At 38.9% G+C, this 24,263-nt stretch overlaps 1 long non-coding RNA gene across 1 annotated transcript; it reads right to left on the reverse strand.

Annotated features, from left to right (window-relative positions):
• Positions 1-529: 529 nt before the first annotated feature.
• LOC144579139 (uncharacterized) lies at positions 530-17,840 on the reverse strand. The gene is made up of 2 exons (XR_013526052.1): positions 5,009-17,840; positions 530-4,468 (listed from the first exon to the last, which is right to left on the reverse strand). It is a non-coding gene; the product is annotated as an uncharacterized LOC144579139 (long non-coding RNA).
• Between the last annotated feature and the right edge of the window lie 6,423 nt (positions 17,841-24,263).

The raw sequence follows: 24,263 nt of genomic DNA on the forward strand, positions 1-24,263 counted from the left end.
GAGAAGTGATAGAAGGTGCCCAAGAAGATACAGCTAATGAGTGGTGAGGCCAGAATTTTTAACTAGGCAATCGAACAGCAACATTAAGGAACTTACACACTTTGCTGTCAAATGTGAGCACGTATTTGCTTTCAATATTTTGTAAATTTTTGATGGAGGTTTTCTTAAATAACATGAACATATGAATTATCACAGAAATACCTTATAGAAGTACCACTTTTTTTCAGAAGAGATACATGTATTTTTTTTCTCAGCTCAAGTCCTCTTGCTATAATATATAATTATATATACTATAACTATATATTATATATATAGTTATATATAATATATAACATATTTATATATATAATATATATAACTATAAATATATTATATAAATATATTTTAATATATGTTTTAAAATATATATTTATAGATATAAATTATGAATATAAATATATAAATATAAATATATATAATGCTATATTTAAAATTTTTAAATGACATTTTTAACAAGTCACTAGTTCTTTCAAAATAATTGTAAAACATGTTTTTAAAATTTTATTGTGCAAGTACACTGAATTCTAAAACTGTACATTTAGATGAAGACTGATATTTGGAAAAACTATAGTTATTTATTAGTCTACATTATTCCTTGGTATAGGTAGAAATGAATTATGATAACATATTTTAATAGTAAAACTACATATTCTTATTGATAAGTGAAAAAACTGTTTCAAGCAATACTTATAAATATCTCTTACACACACATTCAACACATAAATGAGATTGCTTCTCTGCAAACTCATATGATCAACATGAACTTTCTTTGCTCAAGGGAGACAGACACTTGAATCATGAATATCGATAAGAACTAGTCCAGTTTAAAAATGAAAGCCAAATTTCAGACATGCTAAAACTTAGGAAAGTCCATATCTAGAAAAAGTCAAGTCAGAACTTCGTGCATGCCAAGAAGAAACTAAATTTCATTCTCTCCTCGAACTCCACATTCTCCTTGGTGAGATCCTGTTCCCTTTCATCCTGTATAAGTCCAAATACTACTAACCTTACAGATTGAGAAGGAAAAAGGAGTGCTCACCTAATCAGCTTTCTCCTGAAATATTAAATATTAAGAAGGGTCTCAGGGAAATCAGTCCTTGATATGAAAAAGCACTGATGTGTGGGTGTTCTATGTGCAGACACAAACAAGTCTCCTTAGAAGCCAGTCACCATGAAACTAAGGGTCATGGAAAGAAATCTCACATTAAAACAAAACAAAACAAAGGATTGGATTGGTGGAGGAGGGGGAGAGGAAAATTAGTTTCAAGAAAGCTTCTTACTAACCAGTTACTTTGGCTTATCTTGTTATCTATAATAAGTCCACCTGGCCCCCAAATGAAATGTTCAAAGAAAGGCAAGAAAGCACTGCAGAAGAGATGGACTCAAAGGGACTAAAAAGGCAGGGCTTGTTTTTGGCTACAGGGCCCCTTTGCCATGTCAAAGCTGGGGAAAGGAGAGGCACAGTCTGTCACATTTATTTCTGATCAATCTACATAAGAATTGCCAGGCTGGCACATTGGATTACTACTGACTTGTGAGTTGAAATCCATTTGATTCAGGTTTTCACTCTTCATTCTCAGAAGCCCTGGTCATCTCCACAAAACTGTATTTTGTGGATGTTTCGGTAGTTGGTAATGTTGATTAAATTAGGTGGAAAAAAGAAAGAAAAGGGAAGATGACCACCTCAAGAATCTCCTACATTGACAGAGCATATGTTTGTTCAAAATGCAATGTCATTCATCTATTGTGGCTCTTTGTCGATCATGTTTGCTGGAAGGATAAGTGAACTCCATGAAAAGACATTTATCTAAATTATCCTGATAAAGTGCCATCGCTCTGGGTAAAAAGAAAAATGAACAAGAAGGCCAGACTGTACGCACATGACTTACACTTGAATTGACCAAGGAAAAACATATGTATGTATGTAACTAGTATTTTACATACATATGTGTGTTTGTGTAAACCAGGATCTACTGTTCTAAAAGTTATCTTTGTGTTTATTCAACTCTTGAAAACACTATCAAAATCCTTATAATGTACCAACCTTGATATAAAGCAAGAATCACCACTGGCTCACTGATAGAAAGCCAGTAACCAAATTGTAAATGAATATAGGTAATGTCTGGGAGTCTATGCTGACAAGTAGATAAGAAGATAAATGTAGAGTTTCTCTTAATTAGCCTTTCTTAATTAAAAAACAGCAGCAGTATTGTGATCAAAATGAACTCTGGTGGGAGCCTGGTCACTTGGTCTTCTGGGTATCATTCGAGGAAAATTAGATTTTTTTCCCTTCTAGGATAAATTGTGCACTAAAGAAGGAATAAATGGTGTCTGTGAGCAGTGTCCCCTTGGTTTTTATCTGCGTGAGATGGATGTGCCTCTTGCCGTTTTCAGAATGGCGTGGGGGCAGACTTAGCCATCATTAGCACCCTAGGATGGATCCAATTCACTAATTACTTATGCTGTCCTGGTTCACTGAGATTTAAGTACCAAGTCAATCCCATTATCTGCAGTCTCCCAAGCTTGCCAGAACCATCCGTCTTTCATGGAAAAGAAGCGCAAGGGTTATCAATTGAGCCCTGCAAGATTTGGGATTTTCCTACTTTGGGAGAAGGCAAGATTAGTCCTGACTGGAGTCCAGGCCCCTCTAAGCTGCCACTTTGGATGCGATAAAAGTAAATGGTGACAATTATCCATAACTACGTGAAAAACCAGGATGGGAAAGGCAAGGAGCAAGGGGAAGGGAGGGGTATAAAGGAAACAATAATAAGGAGAAGAGGTAAAAACGCACAGAAAAGAATTCCTACCCGGCTGCGACACCAGGTCTGTGGTTCCAGGCAGTTTTTCACATCACCTCAGAGCTACAAATGACAATTCATCTGTTACAAACACATGATAATATAGTCAGAAATCAAGAATTAAAATATTCTGAAGGCCTGAGGCCCCCTTGGAGAAGAGGGATGGCAGGGGAGGGGGCAGCAGGAGGGAGAAGCCGACCCGGGAGCCTCGTGGGAAGGCCTGCTCACAGTCGCCATGTTCAGTGTCCCTGGGCCTTGAGGCCAGGCCTCTGCTGTGTGGGATGGGTGATTGGCACCTGCTCTGTAGAGGGGAAGGGCCTGGCAGCTCCTGGCAGCATTGTCATGTTCATTTGCACACTTTATGAAGCAGCAGTGTGGCTACTAATACAAAAAAGAATCTTCTAAGCAGCATGACATCTCTTGGAATGGAATATTTGTCTTTACAAATGATTGCTCTGCTGCCAGCACTTGACACGGTGCTCGCAAACATGTGTAATTGTTGGAAGTGTAATGATGATTATTTGCATATTTAATGTTCAAACAGTACTGAAGAAGCAACCTACACTAAACCTTTTAGGGGAAGATTTGAATATGTTTGGCATCAGCCTGAGGAGTCCCAGGAAGGAGGAGGCCGCCAATGGACAGCAAATGCAGGAATAATTGGCTCAAAGTTCCACTGCACCGCACTGCCTTGGTGCTTTTATTCATGGACATAGTAGCGCTCCCTGGGCCCTTTTGGGGTGGAAGTTCACCAGCACCAGAAAGGTGCTTTGTCTTGGCCTTAGTTCAAACATTAGCTGCAAGACATCCTGTCCCAGCCTGGTTTAATATTAACCAACTGTGAATCCAAGAACAGCATCCAGGAAATAGAAACATGGGTAGGTGTAGGAGGGAAGATAGGCATGGAATTCATTACCCTTTTTATCCACAGGGAAGTAGAAATTGTCCACCGATCTCTGGATCCAAAAAAAAGCATTCTTAAGGAAATTGTCTGGCTGAACTATTAAAATGGCATTATATTCAAATTTGTAGAAAGAACACTTCATTCTCCTAGAAAGTAAATGATTTCTAAGATTCCTTTCCAGTTTTTACTTGATTGGAACCTTGTTCTATTAAATGCTCTTTTTCTCACAATATTCTTCAGAAATAGAAAGCACTAGGTAATTTAAAAGAAATTAGAAGGATCTCTCTTCCCAATGCCCCACCTCCCTCCAATTTAGACCACAGTACATCCCTATGGGGCTCAGGTGTGAAGTTCAGTCCTTTGTCTCTCTGCTCTCAGGCTGCGACCACTGATGTTTGCAAGTTCATCTTGGATTCATGGGGGTCTTTCTCCCAAGTAGCGTCCCTTGTAGGAAGCATCATGGAAAATCCAGAACTCAAAAAGTTCCTATGCAAACGACATCCAGTTGCACCTAATTTCTTAACAGTGACAGTGCCCTGGGCACGGTGCGGCCCGCCTGCCTTTCTAGCCTGTGCTAACCAGACTCTCACAGCAGGCTGAACTGTGCTTACCCACACATGCGAAAGCATCTTGAACAACTTGAAGCACGGAGACGGGGCGGCATGTTCCAAATCAGCAGGAAAGGAGATTTCAGATGGTGGTAATCATCGCAGGGAAACGCACCTCACTGAAATCAATAGAATAATTTTTGATAATGTAGCCACTTGATCTGGTAATTGGGCCTTTCACCTGTAGTGAACGACTTCACTGGAGACTTTCTTGAGCTATTAGATGCCTCTTACTTGGAGGCTATCCTGTTTTTATCTTTCAAAATATGTGGAGTAATTAGCTTTCGAGTTGAGTGCTTTCGCCTCTTCGTGGCTCCTCTCACTTGCTTGCATTTCCACCCGCCCACCCCCAGCTTGCACTTTCTCAGGCCTGCCCCCGCCCTGCCAGGAGCCACTTGGTAGTGAGCCACTGCTCATGACAGAACTGTTCAGTTGTTGGAGGGGCAGCACAATAAACCTGACTCCATTATCATCTTGTAAACTGATTTTTTCAGAAAAATCTGGAGGGCGAGTAGGGCTGTGCTTCTCCATTCCTGACCCTCATCGTTCTAGCCTCGGCTCATAGCAGGGCTGAAGCAAGATTGACGATGCTTCTAATCAGTGCTGTCTGGGGGCCTCGGAGTGATTTACCTGCAGTGCAGGTGCGCTTGCAATGTTACCTTGCATATCCGTCAGGTGACTAATTCTTTCGAAGTGAGACAATACATGTAGTATACTTCTGATCATCAAAGTGGTTAACTGCTTTGTCATAAAACAGTGGTGGGAGTATCAAGCCAAGGAATTACCGATAATGAACAATTCTGTAGCTCAGGCATCCTTCCAAATCCATTCTTCTTAGTCCTCCCAATAACCTGATGAGATAGGTGCTATTATTATCACCAAGTCTCCATTTTATGGGTCAGTAAATCAGAGCATAGAGAGAATTAACAACAGCCCTAACATCTCCCAGTTCACAAAGGATAAGTCTGGGATTCAAACCAAGGAAGCTCAGCATCAGAATCTGTGCCCTAGCCACTGCACTACCCTGCCTCTTTGGGTTGCAAGCTACACTTCCTGTCTTTGGATATGGTGTATGAATACAAAGGCAGTGTCATTTCCATGGACCGCTATATGGCAGTGCTGGCAAGATTCCGCCTGCCATTTTGTGTCACTTTAGAGATGCCTGGGAAGTAGAGGCGATTACCACTGACACTCCCACAGCAGTTCAGCGCTCTCCCACCACATGGAATGCGGAGCGCTTAGGGACTTATTTTTTTAATACAATATTAAAACAACCCTTGGGATAGAGAGTTGAATTTTATTCCTTGTTAAATTCTTTGAAGAGCAGAAGTGTTTTAAAAACATAGGACAATAATTAACTGCATTTCTTTAGGGGTTTGTTGGTTTGACCTTAGCCTTTTAATCTGTCAAAGTATGCTAATCAGCCTGACAGACAGAAAGATGAAACACAGAGGCCAAGGCACTAGCAGGGAAAAGAAGAGAAGAGAGTAGAGAAATGAGGAACCAAGGGGACATGAAGGGGACTGTAGCCAATGGCCACTGCAGGGATATTCTTCCAGAGTGACCCCGAAAGGCTCGGGGCTAGAGAGAGCCTCTAGAACAAAGCAAGACACTGGTTCTGTTCTCAGTCCAGCAAAGTGAGCAAGCTCATCTGTGTATGTTCCAGAAATCTTCTTTACCACGAGCTGAGCATGAAATAAATCGATTGTTTAAAAAGTTGTGGATGGGATGGGGATTACTTCAAATCTAATTTATGGTTTACATGTATGGCATCTACAGTTCCAGCTGAATGCCTGATGCGATTCTGTAACTCTAGAAGAAACGTTTACTGCTCACCAAATACCCATGTACTCCCCCATTTTTCAAGTCTCCCTGAAGCTCAATGGGCTATGCAGTTTGGTGAGTGGAAATGATATGTGTCATTTCTGAGTCAAATCATTTAAGATCAGGTGTGGGCTGCCAGCTTTCTCTTTGCCTATTGAGGGAAGGAATGCAGCGTCGGGACTTCAGATGGTTCAGCTACGAGGAGAGGGATCCCAGATTTCCTGAGCTGCTGAGTAACTCGTTAGAGTAGAGTTGACCCTATGCTGCTTGTACTATCAGTGAGAAATAAACTTTTGCATAGATAGTTTGAATTCACACATCCTCAATCCACCCTTTAGTTCATGACTATACTTAGATCATACAGGAAGAATAAAGGGTAAATCACCGATTCCCTCCTTCATCATAAACATTGGGCAGGATGCTTTCTTTAAGTCATTTAACTTAGGCCTCCCCGGAGGAAAAAGTTGAGACTTTGACGTTTCATCATTTTATAAATGAAAAAGGAAAGGAAGCTCAAGCAGGGCAAACAGCTTGTCTGAGGACATGCAGTCACTCTGCTGGAATTCAAATTGTTTGGCTCTAAAATCTATGTTTTCGACTTCATTTCACCCAGCCTTTCCAAAACACAACCTAGATGATTTAGGTATCTTAGAGGCCAGGGAAGAGACTGAATGGGCAGCTTACAGTGTTCTAAGCTCCCAAATCTATGGTTTTATATTTAGTCCAGCAAGGTAGCACTCATATTTTTTCTCTGTTAGAGAATCTCAAGGTTCTAAATTTCTTAAAGTGGGACTTCTATCACCCAAGCAGGGATAATAGAGGTATTTGGAAAATAACCCAAAAGAATTTCTGAGCTCTAAGAAGAAAGTCCATCGGTAGCATAACCCCTGCCTATTTCCATCCATTTCTCTCCTACCCAGCAACCCCATTACTATCCCTTGTTTCTTGATAAGCCTTTAGACTGTCTTGAAATTTCGGTCTTTTCACATGTTCCACATATGATATCATTATCCCAAATACCTGTTTGTTTTGGACTACATTGAATATGTGAAGCAAATTAGTCATTAATAAAGTAAACAAAACATTGGTGATATTCTGACTTCTCCCTCTTTCAAAACTATGAACATAATTCAATTTCTATATATGTCACCCCAAGCCACCAGACATGTGTAAATCCCTATACTCACAACTGTACACCCCTATCCCACCCACAATCAGATTGGTGCTATGAAAGGTCTCATAAGTCCTAGGCCTAAAAGTGTAATTAAAAGTATTAAGAATCACTGAATTAGGCATTGTGTTGTCTGCGTACAAATAGATTGAAATCAAAACACAAGGGATGCGTGGAGGTCAGTAAGGTGGCCGGTAGTAAACATGACATTGTATTCAAGTTCATTGACTCAATTAATTTTTATTTAGCACCTAAACTAATCCAGGAAGTATATTGTGGTTGGTTATATAAAGACTATCATGACACAGTCTTTACCCTCATCAAAGTTACACTTAAGGTGGAAAACTGTTATTCCTCATTGTTAGCTCAATAATGAAATCTCCTCTTAGCTCTCTATCAACTATTCTCAAGGTCAACTTCTCTTCACCTGTCCTTCTTTTAAATATTGTTGTCCCATATGGCTGTGTCTTCCCCAACTTTCTTTCCTAACTATGAACATGACCCATGAGTGATCTGATTCTTCTCCATCTTTTCATTGTTATCTGTGTGCTAAGTATAATATGACATACTCAGAGCTCTCACCTTCGGAGGGTCACCTGGATCAGTGGCTGTCACTGACTCATCACCCTAACCACAACCAGTACCATCATCAGCATTGTACTGCACCTAATTGCATAGCTGTTTTTAGGTTCCAGGCTCTGTCTCAATGCTCTATATCATGATTTCATACACTTCCAGGCAGTGCTAAAGCTAAGACTGAAACGGACATCCTTCTTGACCTCAAAGTCCGTTCCCTTAAAGGCTGTGCTTTTTGAACTTCTTCAGGATGTCCAAAACCTAATTTCATTTTGCATCCAACCTACCCTTACAATATCTCTAATTCAATAGAATCACAATTAACCAGCCAATAATCAGAAAACAGAAAGGCATTTACCTTCATCACTCAGCAGGCTCTGCAGACTCAGACTTTTTAATTGCTCTCAACTTTGCCAATTTCTCTTCTTTTCCATAAACATTGCCTCAGCAGAGGTCTTCTCTGAGCCGCCTAACCACTGCCTTGCCTTTGATCTTGTCACTTTCAAATTCATTGTTGACATTATTTGTTGAGAGATAATCCCAAATGAAGACCTAAAACTCAAGTGACTTCTGCTTTAAATCCTCCAGAGATCCCTCACAGATTGCAGGCCAAAGCTCTGACCCTCTGGTGGAGCCAGTCCTTCTGCCCTGCACTTGTTCCCTGGCCAACGGCCTGCTGGCAGCTCTCTCCAGGTACCACCTCTGTCTTGTCGCCCAAGGGCCTTTGCACAAGGTCGCTCCACTTCTCCTTTCTGACTCATTGCTCATCACTAGTCAGCCTCAGCTCAGATATCACTAAGGCCTTTTCACCACCTGCCCCTTCCTCAGACTGACTTATAGCATGTTCTATACAGAATTCCATCACCACCTGAAAACACAGTGAAAGAAGGCAAAGCAAGTATTATTTTTATTACCCTTTTATGGGAATGGAAACTGATGTTTAGGAAGTTTAAGGACCACACATAGGCAACTGGTTGATATAAGAATTAAATAAATGGCCTTGTATTCTAAATTGTGTGCTTTTCTACGCATTGCTTTCCACTTAGAATTTAAATGTGCTATGGGCAGTCACTTTTTACTTTCTTTAAGATGCTTTTTCATATAGAAGGGGTTATGTGTTTCTCACCTGCATCTTTTTAAAAATGAAAGTAGAGTGTACAGTTTTTTTTGCATTTGGCAACTTCCATTCCCCTTTGTTTCTTTCTATGCAGGCAGAGCACGGCACTGTTAAGAAGAACACTTCGCTAGAAGCTTCCAAATACTTGCTGAGTGACATTGGGAAAGTCACTTCGTGTCTCTGAATTTAGTTCTCAAATTTGCAGTGTGATTGAGCTAGGAGATGCCATCACATCTCAGAGGTCCTGTCTTGCCTAGCATTCTATATTGCCAATATAAATGAATTAAGCCCTAGAACAAATATTATGGCCAATTCATTTTTCACAACATTAGAATGCTGCCTATCTAAAAAGCATTTTAAACACTCAGTTTTATAAGTAACCTAAAACTCCTTGATAACTGAAATAGGGATGTTGTGAATAGGCTTGAATGGTATTCATCTTTTAGTTGCTGAACAAATGCAGATATATTGACTAGAGCCACAAGGAAATGTGGTCACTCGATCAGTAGTTAGGTTCAAATTTTGCCTCTGCCTCTGATTAGCAGTAAGTATGAAGCATGCCACTGTCATGTCAAGGATAATAGCAGCTCCATTCCTTACTTCACTTTGTCTGTGTCTGAGACAATGGGTATCGACGCCCTTTGCAAAGTTCTAATGCTAATAAAAGATATCACTCCCGTCAACTGTTGACCTTTGATAAGTCACTTTCTATCTCTGGATCACAATTCTCATTTTAAAAACTGAAAGCATTTAGCTAATTGCCTTCTAAAGTTTTCATAGTGTTGGAAATAAATAATGATGTTGATGATAATATTCACACAAACACTGAGCTCTTTACGTGCTAAGAACTGTGTCTCACACTTTAAGCCCATGGAATCATGGGATGGCTTTTTGATGGGATGATACCCAGATGGATTTTTAGTTCTTAGAACACAAAATCTAGAGTAGCTAACGTGGGCAGTGATCTAAATAGAAAGATGCTTTTAAATCTTTCCCCAGACTAGATTTCTTTTTTATCACCAGGCTCTGGGGTAGGACTTAAATTTATATACAATGTCTACTTTTTTGAATTTGTAATTATGGCCTTACACACCCCCTCTACCCACACCAACTATTCAACATTCTCTTAACAAGCACATTGATCTATCTCTTTGATCTCTCAATGCCATTGGCTTTCCTAATTTTGGAAGTCCTAGATTTCTTCTCCTGGACATTTCTTCTTTATCTTCCAGGACTGAGCCTTATAGGTCACTGCCTTCCTTGAGCTGTCCCTAAAAAAGTTGCTTTAGCCAGGATGCATCTTGTCCCCTCAGTGCTTCCTGTGCATCAGCAGTTTCATGCAATGGAATAGCACTGGTTGCTAATATTTCATTTACATTGTCCTTCCCTTCTAAGCCTATGACCTCTCCCAAGGCAGAGGCTGTGAGTGTTGTACCTAAGCATCCTCTCAGCTAAGGAGGCCTCAGCACTTGTGGGTATACTATGTGAGAAGTTTATGAAAAGATGACCCAGATGTTCAGTGGATGTTTTCTACCAGTTTTGCTTTCTCTATTTTTCTGCAAAATAGACTTTATTGTTTCACTCTGATGTTTTCCCGTTCTCACTCTGCCTATAGCTGGAATAATGAATATAAATGGCTAACAAGTAAAAGTAAATTTGAGCATTCAAATTTGGCTTGCTTTTTACACCCTGAGTACTGCAAACTACTTAAATATACATTTACAGAAGGCTAAAATCTTAACTTGATTTCTCCCACTAAAGGTCTTAAAATTCAGTCTGTTTCAACATGTGGAGAGTTTACTATTTGCAGGGCTGTGTGCTGGATGGTGTGAGGGATGAAGGGAAGAATGTCACTGTCCCCAGAATTGAAGAGAGTGGCACAGAAATCATCATATTCTAGAGAATAGGATTAGTGCTATAGGAGAAAGCCCAGAGAGAAAGGGGACATTTTTAGGTTAGGGGGTCAATCTTCCTCACTATTAAACAGTGGGACAATTACAAGAAATAGCAACCAGCAAAGGGAATACCAAGAGGGCACAGCACTCACCAAAACCATGGGGTAAAGTCAGGCTATGCAAGAAACAACAAACCCTCATGTTGCACAGAAGCCAAGCCAGGTGACTGGAAGGAGAGAATGAGGACATGATGGGTCCAGGGACCAGGAGTTTAGGTTTCCGTATGAGTATGACTGAGAGCTAAGAAAGATGTTGAAGCTGAGGATGCAGGAGGGCCTCATCTGGGATGGATCCCAGGGCTATGCTTTAGGTTTCCCCTGGCTCGGCTTGCAAGAGCTTGAGAAAGAAGGGTCAGGGGTGGCCCTGGAAGCCGCTGTAATCATTCAGTCCTATGTGAATATATTGATTATTCTAGAGAGATTATACAGGCAGGTATATTATAAACTTCTCCTTATGGAGAACCTCTGTTCAATGTAGAACGGTGCTCCTAACCCACCATGTGAAGCACAGTTATATTATTGGCAATTACAAGAGTTTGAACTTTGAAGAAAAGGTCTGTGAAATAACAGCATCCAAAATGGCAGCCAAGTCCTACCCACCCTTGAGTTTCCCGAAACACAGAGCCTGAGACTTAAAAAGACGGTCTACCCAATTTGGTGGGGCCCGACCATTTTGCAACTGATTCTTCCTTCCTGAATTCCTTGTCAGGCCTTACCTCCCATGACAAGGGATCACAATTGCTCTCACCACGCTTTCCGCATGCCCCCTCCGCTGCACACACCCCTCTTTTTTTTATGTCTTGGTACCAATCAAGAGCTGCCCTAACTATTTCCTTTTCTTCTCTCCTCAAGCAAACATACTATATAAAGTGCTATGGTAAAATGCTCCAGGAATGAACGTGAAGGCCGAGGTGACAGGGGGAAGTTTCTTTCTTCAAGAAGCAATATCATAGAGGTGGGCTGTCAGGGAGTCTGCAAGATGCGAAGTTTCAGGGACTAAATGAAAGAAACACTTGGCTAACAAAACAGAGTGCCGCCGAGGACGCTTCATCTGCTCGGGCCAAATCCCTTCTTTCTTTCCATCCTTTCTTTCCTAATAACAGCTGCCCTCTCATTCCATGTTACTCTGCTGTGAAGAACAAAACCTCCCTCTGACTATCTGTTTTTCTTTTCTTCCCCAGAGTAGGTCTCATTACTGGTGATTAGCAGATGATTAAAACCAATTCAGCTTTCCCCAGTAGATATTTTCTCCCTGTTTGTGCCTAACGCGTCAGCCTTCAATGAACGTGCTCCTAAGCTTATTAACAGGCTCAGAGGATTAGCTGCCGCCAAGCTCGGTGGCTCCCATATTGTGATGCAGGGAGTGACATGGAACCATTTGCTGAGCGCAGACAGGACCGCTGGGACCAAACTATCTAAATCACAATTTTATTTTCCATGTAGAGCAAGATAAAAGAAAACCCAACAATAATTACAAAAATCAAACGTTTGGACAAGTCTGAAAATATCCTTATACTCAGTGGTAGAAAACAGGTTAAACCAATCAGGAAGGGCATCAGTGTTGTGCATGTGTGTGAGCATGTGTGTGTGTGTGTGTGTGTGTGTGTGTGTGTGTAGTTTACGTGAATGCGGAGTCATGTGGTTTATCTATGTTCATACCCGTGTACAAAGATAAAAGTTCTTGTTTTGACTCTGTATTTACTTTTGTGCCTAAACAGCCTGTGTTTGTGTGGGTCACATATGGATAGATCTTTCTTTTAACAGAGACTGAAGAATTGTGAACTTATTCGAGTATAACAGACTATAGATTTTGGTAATATTTTAAAGAGCATCTAATCCTCCAAAATTGTGAAACTTGAGTTGGATATTGGCAGATACAGGCAGAGGAATTCTAAGTAACTGGTTTCACTTTTGTTTGAAAACCACAAATAAACCATATGGTTTTTAAAGTTTAGAAGGAATGTTTCTTTATCTGAAAATGTTTTCTTTCTTGGATACCTAACTAAACAATTATGATAATAATAATCACAAAAGTATCAGGATATATTTATTAGCTGGGACCATAATTAGTAGGTTAGGAAGCAAAAAGGAATACTGCCTCCAATTCTAAAAGGAGAAAAACCTCGTGGTCTGACTCTGGTAGATACATTTAAAAGGTTACGTTCTAGGGGAATGGTGCTGCTTTATTGTTAACGAATGGTCTCTTATTCTAAATCTTTCAGTTTTTCTCATTTAGTTTTTTCTACCTTTTCAATGCAGCTTAACTCTGAGCGTGCTGGAGCTTGAAATCTAGTTTCCCATTTATAATAGCAACAGAGTTTGCAGAAAATGTCAACAAATCCCTCATCATCAAGGAATGTAGGAAATGTGAAAGGTAAGTTATGTCAGTCTCCCCAGGCTGCGTGATGGAATAAGTCTGCAGATGAAGAGAAGGAAGGAAAAATCCTAGCAAAACAGACACTACAACCAGGCTCTGAAACCCAGCAGTGCCAGTAAAACAAAGGAAAACCTGACAAAACAATAGAGAAGTAATGAGGAATTAAAGAAAGATATTGCCAATCGCTCAAAATGGCACAATCATATTTTAATTCCAATCATTTAATATATAAGAGAAAATGACAGACAAGGGGTTCTTATTGGTTCAATTTTACCAGCATTAAAAAATTTCCAGGAATACCCCTGACCTTGGTTGGCCCCAATAAGTAGGTAATTGCTAAAGGATCAATTCTCTCCTCATTAAACAATAGGCCCCAAACAAATGCAATATGTGCAATCAAATGACAGTGAAGCACAGCTGAAGGTAACAGAATACAAAGAAAGCTTTAAGAATGATATTCACAAAAGTGCTGTGATAAGTACCAGAAAAACATTTATAATCAAGGACCCATCACAATGTAACTGGGATGTGCAGGAGAAAGTGCTGGTTTAATAAGCTTCAAAATCATTTCATGGCATGCCTATGAGGCATAACATACAGGAAGAAAGTATTGCAGATGATTACACAAAGATAAATATTGTTTCATGAAATACTTTTGCTTAGAAGTATTTCACAGGGACTTGAGAGAGTTTCCACATCAGTATAGAGACAAGTTCACAGAGGGGCAGTGCTAGCCTCAATAGATGAATAGAAGAAACTATGTTATGGAAAGGAAAAGATATTTCTGTTGCCTCCTCAGCCAGCTCTGCACAGCACAAGGCCAGTGCAATATTTTGAACTGAGGTCCCCTCACCTACTGAATTAAGCATCACAAAAATAGAATCACTTGTTTTTTCCCCACAATTTCTCAAAACAGCTCCACAGAAATGGTGGACCAAACTGCAATGACTATCATGCTGCTGAAGGAATCCTAGAATTATTTCTGACTTCTTAATATAGAGGGTCGCTTTTTCCTTCACAATTTGCCGTTTTCTTCTTTTCAGTGCTATAGAATAGAATTGTGCGATGCCTATGTTAGCACCTGTCAGGAGAAAATGCCGCCTTCACACTCCCGCTCTCATTATCACCAGGGTAAATGGCCATTAACATCTATACACTTAGGTTTTGGACCAGCTCTGAAGATTACTAATGGTATAACCTTGATGAATTTACCTCACCTCTTTGCATTTCGGTTACATCATCTGGAGTATGGGAGAAACAACACTTCTTTCTTAGAATTAACAAGATTAATAACATAACGAGAGTTAGTCAATGTTCACGAGGACTCAACATAGCACTTGGCATAGAGTTAGATCACAGTAAATGTCACTCACATTATTAATAGTGTCATTAAGAGAGAAAAACTTTATCAAATACTTTCTGATGTAGATGAGAAGGCACTCAAGGAATGATTTGGAGTTAATGAAAACACTTATAAGAAGATAGAGAGAGGAGCTATCTCTGACAAACCTGAGTCTTGCAGGAGTAGAAACCTGGAACTGGGTGAAGCAGAAAGATACAAGTGTAAGCGACAAGGTGCTCATTAAAAGATCAATAACAATCCAAGGCAGCACTGGAAAGGAATAAATGGGCGTTAGAGGTAATAAATACTATCAGGGAGGGAAGGGGTCGCTAAGAGCTAGGAAACATGGTACTCGAACTGGGGCTTAAAGACAGAGGTGTGTCTTTAAGCAAGTAGGAGCCTTCGCAGGAGGGTCGTCCAGGAATTCCCTTTCTGCTTATATAGAGGATTCTGTCCAGACAGCAACCCCCTGGATACTTCCAGAGCAGGGGGCTTGTATGCTATTATGTGTGAATGAATATTCCACTGGTGGGCGGGTTATTACTATTATTATTAATGACAATTCTACTTTAAACCACAGCCAATTTAACCCAACCATTTGGAAGAGCTACATCGTTCTATTATCCAATTGATAATTTCAGGGTTTTATTCACAGGCACAATCATGAGAAAAACAAGGAGAAGACAGTCTGTTGGTTGTGTACATATGCATCAACTTAGCTTTTTGAGAACATAATTGGGGATGGGAGTCACAAAGAAAAGATCATTAAGAGTTACAAAGAAAGAAAAAAGGAAAAAAAGAATTAAAACACACACACACACCACACATACACACTCTGCCTTCTGGCGCCATGTGCCAAGCCCTGGGAGGCCTATTCTAGTTCATTTGGGCTGGAGGCAGCAGCAAGCCAAGTAGGGTGGTAAGGGAACAGAGCAGGGTGCCTCAGAGGCTGCAGACATCAGGGCAAGGAAATAACAGGCACATAAGGGCAAAGGAAAGTGCTGTTTTGGGACAGAACTGAAAGGGAATTTTCTTCCATTTGAACATTAGGCAAAAATAGGAAACATAGTTCCTGGCCGAGGTTGCCCCTCCTCACTCCCATCCATCCAATAAACAAAATGTCCTCAGCTAGCTGGAATCTCTAATCTACAAATCGGTAATTAAGGCCCTTAGGGATGTGTGGGTTAGCAACCCAGTCAATTCTTCCCTGAAGTCTAAGACAGGGCAGAGGGGAAGCCAGGAGAAGGGTGCACTTTGGGTAGACACAATGAGCCCCCTAATGTTAATCCCAGAAACAATCAAACAAAGAGGGGATGGAGGGTATTAACATGCTGGCAAAGGCAAAAACATGCCCGTTCCACATTGCTGGAGAGAAGTCCAGGTTTGAGTCAGCAGAATATTTCCACAGAGAAGCAAACAGCTTGCTGGTTTTGGCTAAACATAAAAAGACAATTAGGAATGTTGAAGGTTAAAACTGAACCATCGTTTAAAACCTGTAAGTAGATATTCCTAACAACTTCCTAAGTCAGGTAGCAATAAAATCACTCAGTCTTGGGATGAGCAGATAGCCATTCCTATCTCCCTCTATCTCTTTCTTTCTAGCTAGCTAGCTATCTTTCCATATTTATTCCTGTAGTACTAACCATAAGTTTTTAAAGGCACAGTCTATTATCTTTTGTATTTTCATGCAGAAACTAACTCAGTGCAGTGGAATAAATAGTGAAAATACTCTGGAGAAGCCTCCATAAAGAAATAACAAGTCACAGATACAGTATTAGCATAGTTACTTTAAAGTGATACAGTGATGTTTCACTCTGCCTTAACTGTTTTCAGCAGCTTTTGATATTTATTCTGTTGTACCATTGGGAGGCATGATTGTAAAGTAACACGAAGGAGGTCTCCTGGCCCATGGATACTGTAGCATTTTAGTGTCAACTTCTGCTTAGAAATAATAATAGCTAATACTTAAGTGCCAGGCAGTTTTCCAAGTCCTTTATGAAGATGAACACATTTAAACCTTATACCAATCCCATAAAGTAGGAACTGTCAGGATTTTTCATTTTATACATATGGAAACCCTGCACAGATAAGTAAGGTTTCTGTCTTCATCAGTTTGGGCTTCTCTAACAAAATGCCCTGAACCAGGTAGCTTATAAACAATAGAAATGCATTTCTTATGGTACTGGAGGACGGGAAGTCCTAGATCAAGGCATTGACAGAGTCAGTGTCTGATGAAGGCCTGTTTGTTGGTTCATGGATGGTGCCTTCCGACTGTGTCTTCACATTGTGGAAAGGGCAAGGCAGCTTTTTGGATTCTCTTTCATAAAAACACTAACCACATTCCTGAAGGCTCTTCCTTCATGACCTAATCACATCCTAACAGCCCCACCTCCTAATTGTATCACATGGTGACTAGTTTTTTAACATGAATTTTGGGGGACACACACATTCTGACCATAGCACAGTTTAAGGTCCCAGATGTAGAAATTGAAGGTGCCAGGGGTATAACTCAGACATTCTAGTTTTACAAGCTGAGTTCTGAGGCTTTGCTGTCTCTGAGTATGGTTCTTTCCCTCGTATTTTATAAAATATCTTGGAAGTTCCTGTTGCTTCCCAGTCTTTTTTTTTTTTTTTTTTTTTTTTGAGATGGAGTTTCACTCTTGTTACCCAGGCTGGAGTGCAATGGCGCGATCTCGGCTCACCGCAACCTCCGCCTCCTGGGTTTCAGGCAATTCTCTTGCCTCAGCCTCCTGAGTAGCTGGGATTACAGGCACGCCCCACTATGCCCAGTTAATTTTTCATATTTTTAGTAGAGACGGGGTTTCACCATGTTGACCAGGATGGTCTCGATCTCTTGACCTCGTGATCCACCCTCCTCAGCCTCCCAAAGTGCTGGGATTACAGGCGTGAGCAACCATGTCCGGCCGCTTCCCAGTCTTAAGAAGTAGACCTAATGCTCGCAATAATTTTTCAAATGCTACATGTCAGTAATGGTAGGAAATTACAACCAAATACCTGATAATTGTGTAAATACCTATATTACACTCCTCTTATAGAAAGATTCAGAATAACTAGGAGAATATTTTAAATATTCTTTATGCAACAATCTAAGTAATTGTCATATTTTCGTATATGCTACAAGCCTGAGGAGACTGTAAAATAAAGGAAGTAGGTTTATCAGATAGTTTTAGCTTTTAGTTTTCCTCATACCAATAAAGGGTATGAGAGGGTTTATTCAAACTTTCTAACCTAGAAAGTCCCACAAAGGTTTTTGTAGAGACATAAGTTTGTGTGGTAGACTTAACTAATAATTTTTTTATTCCATCTACAAAATATTGAAAGCAGATCATATGGTAAAAGCAATGTAATTTGTTATATGTTAAAAATGATACAGCAAGGTATCTTGAGGCGTTCATGGTGTTCAAAAAGGAAGAAGGAAGTCGTGATAAAAGGAAACGTAAAATTCATGTAAAAAATTTCAGAGATGTGATTATTACTTTACATCCAAAATGAATTAGTTGCTGTCCTTGTAAATTAAATTTATCATGAAATATATAACACAATTGTAACATTATAGTTAAAATGTATTACATATTTTACATTTATATATTGTATAAATTATGTTAAAGAATACTTGTTATATCTTCAATTCATAGTTTAGTAATAGTGCTAAATATAAATGAACACAGAGACTCACATTCCACTTGAGTAGATCTCTGCTTTTCTATGACAAATATGAGGAAATCTCTGAAGGCTTCTGAATTGAATTATCACATCACTGATACCTTTTTATTAAAGACATCTTAGATTAAGATAAAATACCACTTGATGCTGAAAGGTAAGCTGATGAACTAATTACTTGACAAGTTTCAAAAAAGATTCTCAGAAAACAAATAAGAGGAACACTTTTGAAATTGAAATATAATTATAAAGTAATGAAGATTATGTAGCACTTAGGTCCTTGAGTGTTGACACTGAACAATCAAATATCTGCCTGAGAAATGGTTTGAATTTTCCCAGGCAAAATGTTTTCTCTTAGCATTCTAGGACAGAGTGGCTTTGGGTGGAAGGCTAGACTGGCTTTCAGTGTCAGTGGAATCCATGGGTGCTGAGTGTCTCAGACTTGAAACACAGCACAGTTGTCAGATCAGCACTTTGAACATACCCAGATTGTGACTGACCATTAACTGACTGATATCTCCAAAGCTGGAATTGGGAGAGCATCACATTCTCCATGCATACAGAACACTGATGCAGAGTTCAATGCATACGAAGGCAATTTTAAAACTTCTTTTAAAATGTGGAGTCGGTAAAGATGCCTAATACTTATAAGATTTTTGTACTTCATGGAAAGGCGTAAGATAATACCTATGGATTATGGTGAGTTATGCATGTATATTGTAATACCTAGAGCAACCACCAAGAAAAATTATATAATTCGATGTATGCAAAAATACTATAAATGAATCAAGGTAGACTCCTACAAATTGTTCACATAACCTAGAGGCAAGCTAACAAAAAAAGAGAGAGAAATGGAGAAAAAAGAATCAGAGGAAAGACACAGAAAACAAATGATAGAGTGCCAGAATTAAGCTTCAATATATCAATAATTACTTTAAATATAAGTGATCTAACTGCATTCTTCTAGAGACAGATAATAATAGACTGAAAAAATAAGAAACCTAAATATATACTATTTGTAAGAAATTCACCTGAAACTCAGTTGCATAGGCATGTTGAAAGTAAAAGTAAAGAGAAAAGATGTAGCATGTATACATTAATCCAGAAAATAAATGGATAAGGTAGAAATAAGAAGAAAGAAATAATTAGACAAAGAAGGCATTACATAATGATAAAAGGATAAGCCACAAGTAAATATAAATAGTATATATGTTATATATTATGTACACATATACATTATATGTTATATACATATAATACATATTTAATTGTATATTATATACATATATTATATTATATATATTATGCATATATACACACTGAGGAAATAGACTAGTTGCTTGAAAACTATAAACTGCCAAAATCTAACTATAATGAAAGAGATAATTTGAATAGTTTTAAAACCACTAAAGAAGTTAAATTTTAATTAAAAATCAGAAAAAGAAATCTTGAGGCTTAGATGATTTCATTGGAGAATTTTACCAAACATTAAGAAAAAAATAAAATCAATACTACATAATTTCTTCCAGGAAATAGTAGAGAAAGGAACATTTTCAACTCATTTTTTGAGATTAATATTGCTCTGATACCAAAATTATACAGCACAAAGAGAAAAGTAAAAGAAAGGTACAAACTAATATGTCTTATGAACTTAGATTAAAAATTCTTCAAAAACAAAATCAGCAAATAGAGTCTAGCAAGCTACAGTAAGAATTATAATGTATGTACAAGTGGGATTGATTCCAGGTTTGGGAAACTGGTTTGATATTTGAAAATCAGTCAATGTAATACATAATATAAATAGGCAAAAAAAAAAGAGAGAAAAATCTTACAGTCATATCAATAGAAGCAGAAAAAGTTTTTGACAAAATCCAACAACTATTTATAATTTAAAAACTAAACAAAATAAAGCTCTCAGTAAACTAGAAATAGAAGAAAGTTCCATAATGTGATAAATAACACCTACAAAATACCTGTATCTAACATCACATATAGTGGGGAAAGATTTTCTCCTAAGGTTAAGAACTATTCAAGGACATATTCTCTCATCACTTTCATTTAGCATAACAGAATTTCTTGCAATAAGTCAAGAAAAATAATCAATATGTATTTAGATCCAAAAGAAAGATATAAAACACTGGTTGCAGTGGCTCATGCCTGTAATCCCAACACTTTGGGAGGCAGAGGCGGGGGAATCATGAGATCAGGACTTCGAGACCAGCCTGGCCAAATGGTGAAACCCTGTCTCTACTGAAAATAGAGAAAATTAGCTGGGTTTAGTGGCAGGCACCAGTAATCCCAACTACTTGGGAGGCTGAGGCAGGAGAATTGCTTCAAACTGGGAGGTGGAGGTTGGAATGAGCTGAGATTATGCCACTACACTCCAGCTGGGGAAACAGAGTTGAGACTCTGTCTCAAAAGAAAACAAAAGAAGAAAGAAAGAAAGGAAGAAAGAAAGAAAGAAAGAAAGAAAGAAAGAAAGAAAGAAAGAAAGAAAGAAGAAAGAAGGAAGGAAGGAAGGAAGGAAAAGAAAAGAAAAGAAAGAAAGGAAAAGAAAAGAAAGAAAGAAGGAAAGAAGGAAGGAAGGAAGGAAAGAAAGAAAGAGAAAGAAAGAAACTATTGAGTTGACATGATTGTCTGCATAGAAAGTCTCAAGGTATCTGAAAACAAACTTTCTTCTACAGCTAATTAGTGAGTTCAGAAAGGTGTCAAAATACAAGTTCGGCACAAAAAATCAAATATATTTGTATATATTAACAATGAATATGTGGAAAATTTAAAATAAAAAGTAAAATTTAAAATATGGTACGAATTAGAATACCACAAAGAAAGTTATAATTAGAAATAAGCGTAAACTAACTGCACAACGTAGTTTAGTATAGAATCTGTATGATGAAAATTATAAAATGTTGAGAAAAAAATAAAAGATACCTACATAATTTAAAATTGAAGAGGAATACAGTGTTTATTACATGGAAAATTAAGGTAGTAAAGGCATCAGTTCTCCCCATATTGAGCTCTTAATTTAATGCAATCCCTTCAAAAATTCTATTGAGGTTTTTGTACACATAGATATGCTCATTTAAAAGTTTCTGTGAAAGGACACAAGCTAAAACAATCTTGTAAAAAAATAATAATAATGTGGGAAGACTCACTCTACAGATATTAAGGGCTATTCTATAGCTGCAGTAGCCAAAGCTGTATAGTAGTATCAGAAAGATAAATACAAAGATTATTAAAACAGAAAACCCAGAAACAATCACACATAAATATGGCCAACTGATTTTTTACAAACATACAAAACCAATTAAACATATTTAGAATATTGCCATAGGCTGAATTTTGTCTCACTTAAAAATTCATATGTTAAATCCCTAACCCCTAATGCAACTGTATTAAGAGATGGACCCTATGGAGAAAATTAGGGTTAAATGAGATCATGAGGGTGGGCTCCTTATGATGGAGTTAGTGGCTTTATAAAAAGAGGAAGAGACAAGAGATTTCACTGTTTCTGCCATGGGAGGACGCAGTGAGAAGGTGGCTGTTTAAAAGCCAGAAATAGAGCCTGCACCATTGACCAACACCTTGGTCATGGTCTTTCATTCTCCGGAACTTTGAGAAATAAATGCCTGTTGTTTAGGCCACCCATCCTTTCTATGGTATTTTGTTATAGAAATCTGAGGACACTAATCCAGATTGTCTTTTCAATAAATGGTTTTGAAGACCTGGACATCTGGAGTCAACAGTACAGAAATAAAGCCATATACTTACAACCATCTGATCTTTGACCAAAAAAAAAAAAAAAAAAAAAAAATAGACATGGGGAAAGGACTTCCTATTCAATAAATGGTTCTGGGATTACTAGCTAGTCATATGCACAAGATAGAAATTGGACCCTTTGCATATACCACATACAAAAATCAACTTAAGGCAGACTAAATACTTAACTGTATAACCTAAAACTATCAAAACCCTACAAGAAAACCTAGGAAATACCATTATGGACATAAGACCTGGCAAAGATTTCATGATGAGGACACCAAAAGCAATTGAAACATAAGCAAAAATTGACAAATGGGATCTAATAAAACTAAAGAACTGCTGTATAGCAAAAGAAACTATCAAAAGAATAAATAGACAACCTACAGAATGAGAGAAGATTTTTGCAAACTACTCAAAACTATTAAACAAAGGTCTAATATCCAGCATATAGAAAGAACTTAAACAAATTTGCAAGGTAAAAAATATTTAAAAATGGACAATGGACATGAACTACACTTTTCCAAAGAAGACTGCGTTCCCACCCAAATCTCAACTTGAATTATATTTTCTAGAATTCCTACATGTTGTGGGAGGGACCCAGTAGGAGGTCATTGAATGATAGGGGCTGCCCTTTCCTGTGCTATTCTTTTTTTTTTTTTTTTTTAAGACAGAGTTTCACTCTTGTTACCCAGGCTGGAGTGCAATGGCGTGATCTCGGTTCACCACCACCTCTGCCTCTAAGGCTCACAAGATCCGATGGGTTTATCAAGGGTTTCCACTATTTCTTCTTTCTCATTTTCTCTTGCCTCTACCATGTAAGAAGTGCCTTTCACCTCCAGCCATGTGGAACTGTAAGTCCAATTACGCCTCTTGTTATTTCCATTCTCAAGTGTGTCTTTTTTGGCAGCATGAAAAAACCAATACAGTAAATTGGTACCAGTAGAGTGGGGTGTTTCTGAGAAGATACCTGAAAATGTGGAAGTGACTTTGGAATGAGGTAATAGGCAGAGGGTGGAACAGTTTGGAGGGCTCAGAAGAAGACAGGAAAAGGTGAGAAAGTTTGGAGCTTCTTAGAGACCTGTTGAATGGCTTTGACCAAAAGCCTGATAGCAATATGGACAATAAGGTCCAGGCTGAAGTGGTCTCAAATGGAGATGATGAACGTGTTGGGATTTTTTTCCCCTAGAGCAGGGGAATTTTGCCCCTGCTCTAGAGATTTGTGAAACTTTGCACTTGAGAGAGATGACTTAGGGTATCTAGCAGAAGAAATTTCTAAGCAGCCAAGTATTCAAAAGGTGACTTGGGTGCTGTTAAAGGCATTCCATTTTAAAAGGAAAACAGTAAAAGTTCAGAAAATGTGCAGCCTGATGATGCAGCAGGAAAGAAAAACCAGTTTTTTGAGGAGAAATTAAGTCGGCTACAGAAATTGCATAAGTAGGAAGGAGCCTAATGTTGATCCCCAAGACCATGGAGAAAGACCTTTGTGGCAGTCCCTCTCATCACAGGCCCAGAGGCCCAGGAGGAGAAAGTGATTTTCTGGGCATGACTCAGAATGCCCATGCTGTGTGCAGCCTAGGTACTTGATACCCTGTGTCCCAGTTGTTTAAGCCATGGCTGAAAGGGGCCAATGTAGAGCTCGAGCTGTGGATTCAGAGGGTAGAAACCCCAAGCCTTGGCAGTTTCCACAAGGTGTTGAGCCTGTGGGTGCACAGAAGTCAATAATTGAGCTTTGGGGACCTTCACTTAGTTTTCAGAAGATGAATGAAAATGCCGAAAGCAGCTGGGAGGGAGGCTGTACCCTGTAAAGCCACAGGGATGGAGCTGCCCAAGACCATGGAAACCCACCTCTTGCATCAGTGTGACCTGGATATGATACCTGGAGTCAAAGATCATTTTGAAGCTTTAAATTTTGACTGCCCCACTGGATTTTGAACTTGAATGGGCTCTGTAACCCCTTTGTCTTGGCCAATTTCTCCTAATTGGGAAGGCTGTATTTACCCGTTATCTGTATCCCCATTGTATCTAGGAAGTAACTAGCTTGCTTTTGATTTTACAGGCTCAAAGGCAAAAGGGACTTGCTGTGTCTCAGGTAAGACTTTGGATTGGGGAC

This window comes from Callithrix jacchus, chromosome 14 (genome assembly GCF_049354715.1).
Source record: "Callithrix jacchus isolate 240 chromosome 14, calJac240_pri, whole genome shotgun sequence".
Taxonomy (NCBI): Eukaryota; Metazoa; Chordata; class Mammalia; order Primates; family Cebidae; genus Callithrix; species Callithrix jacchus.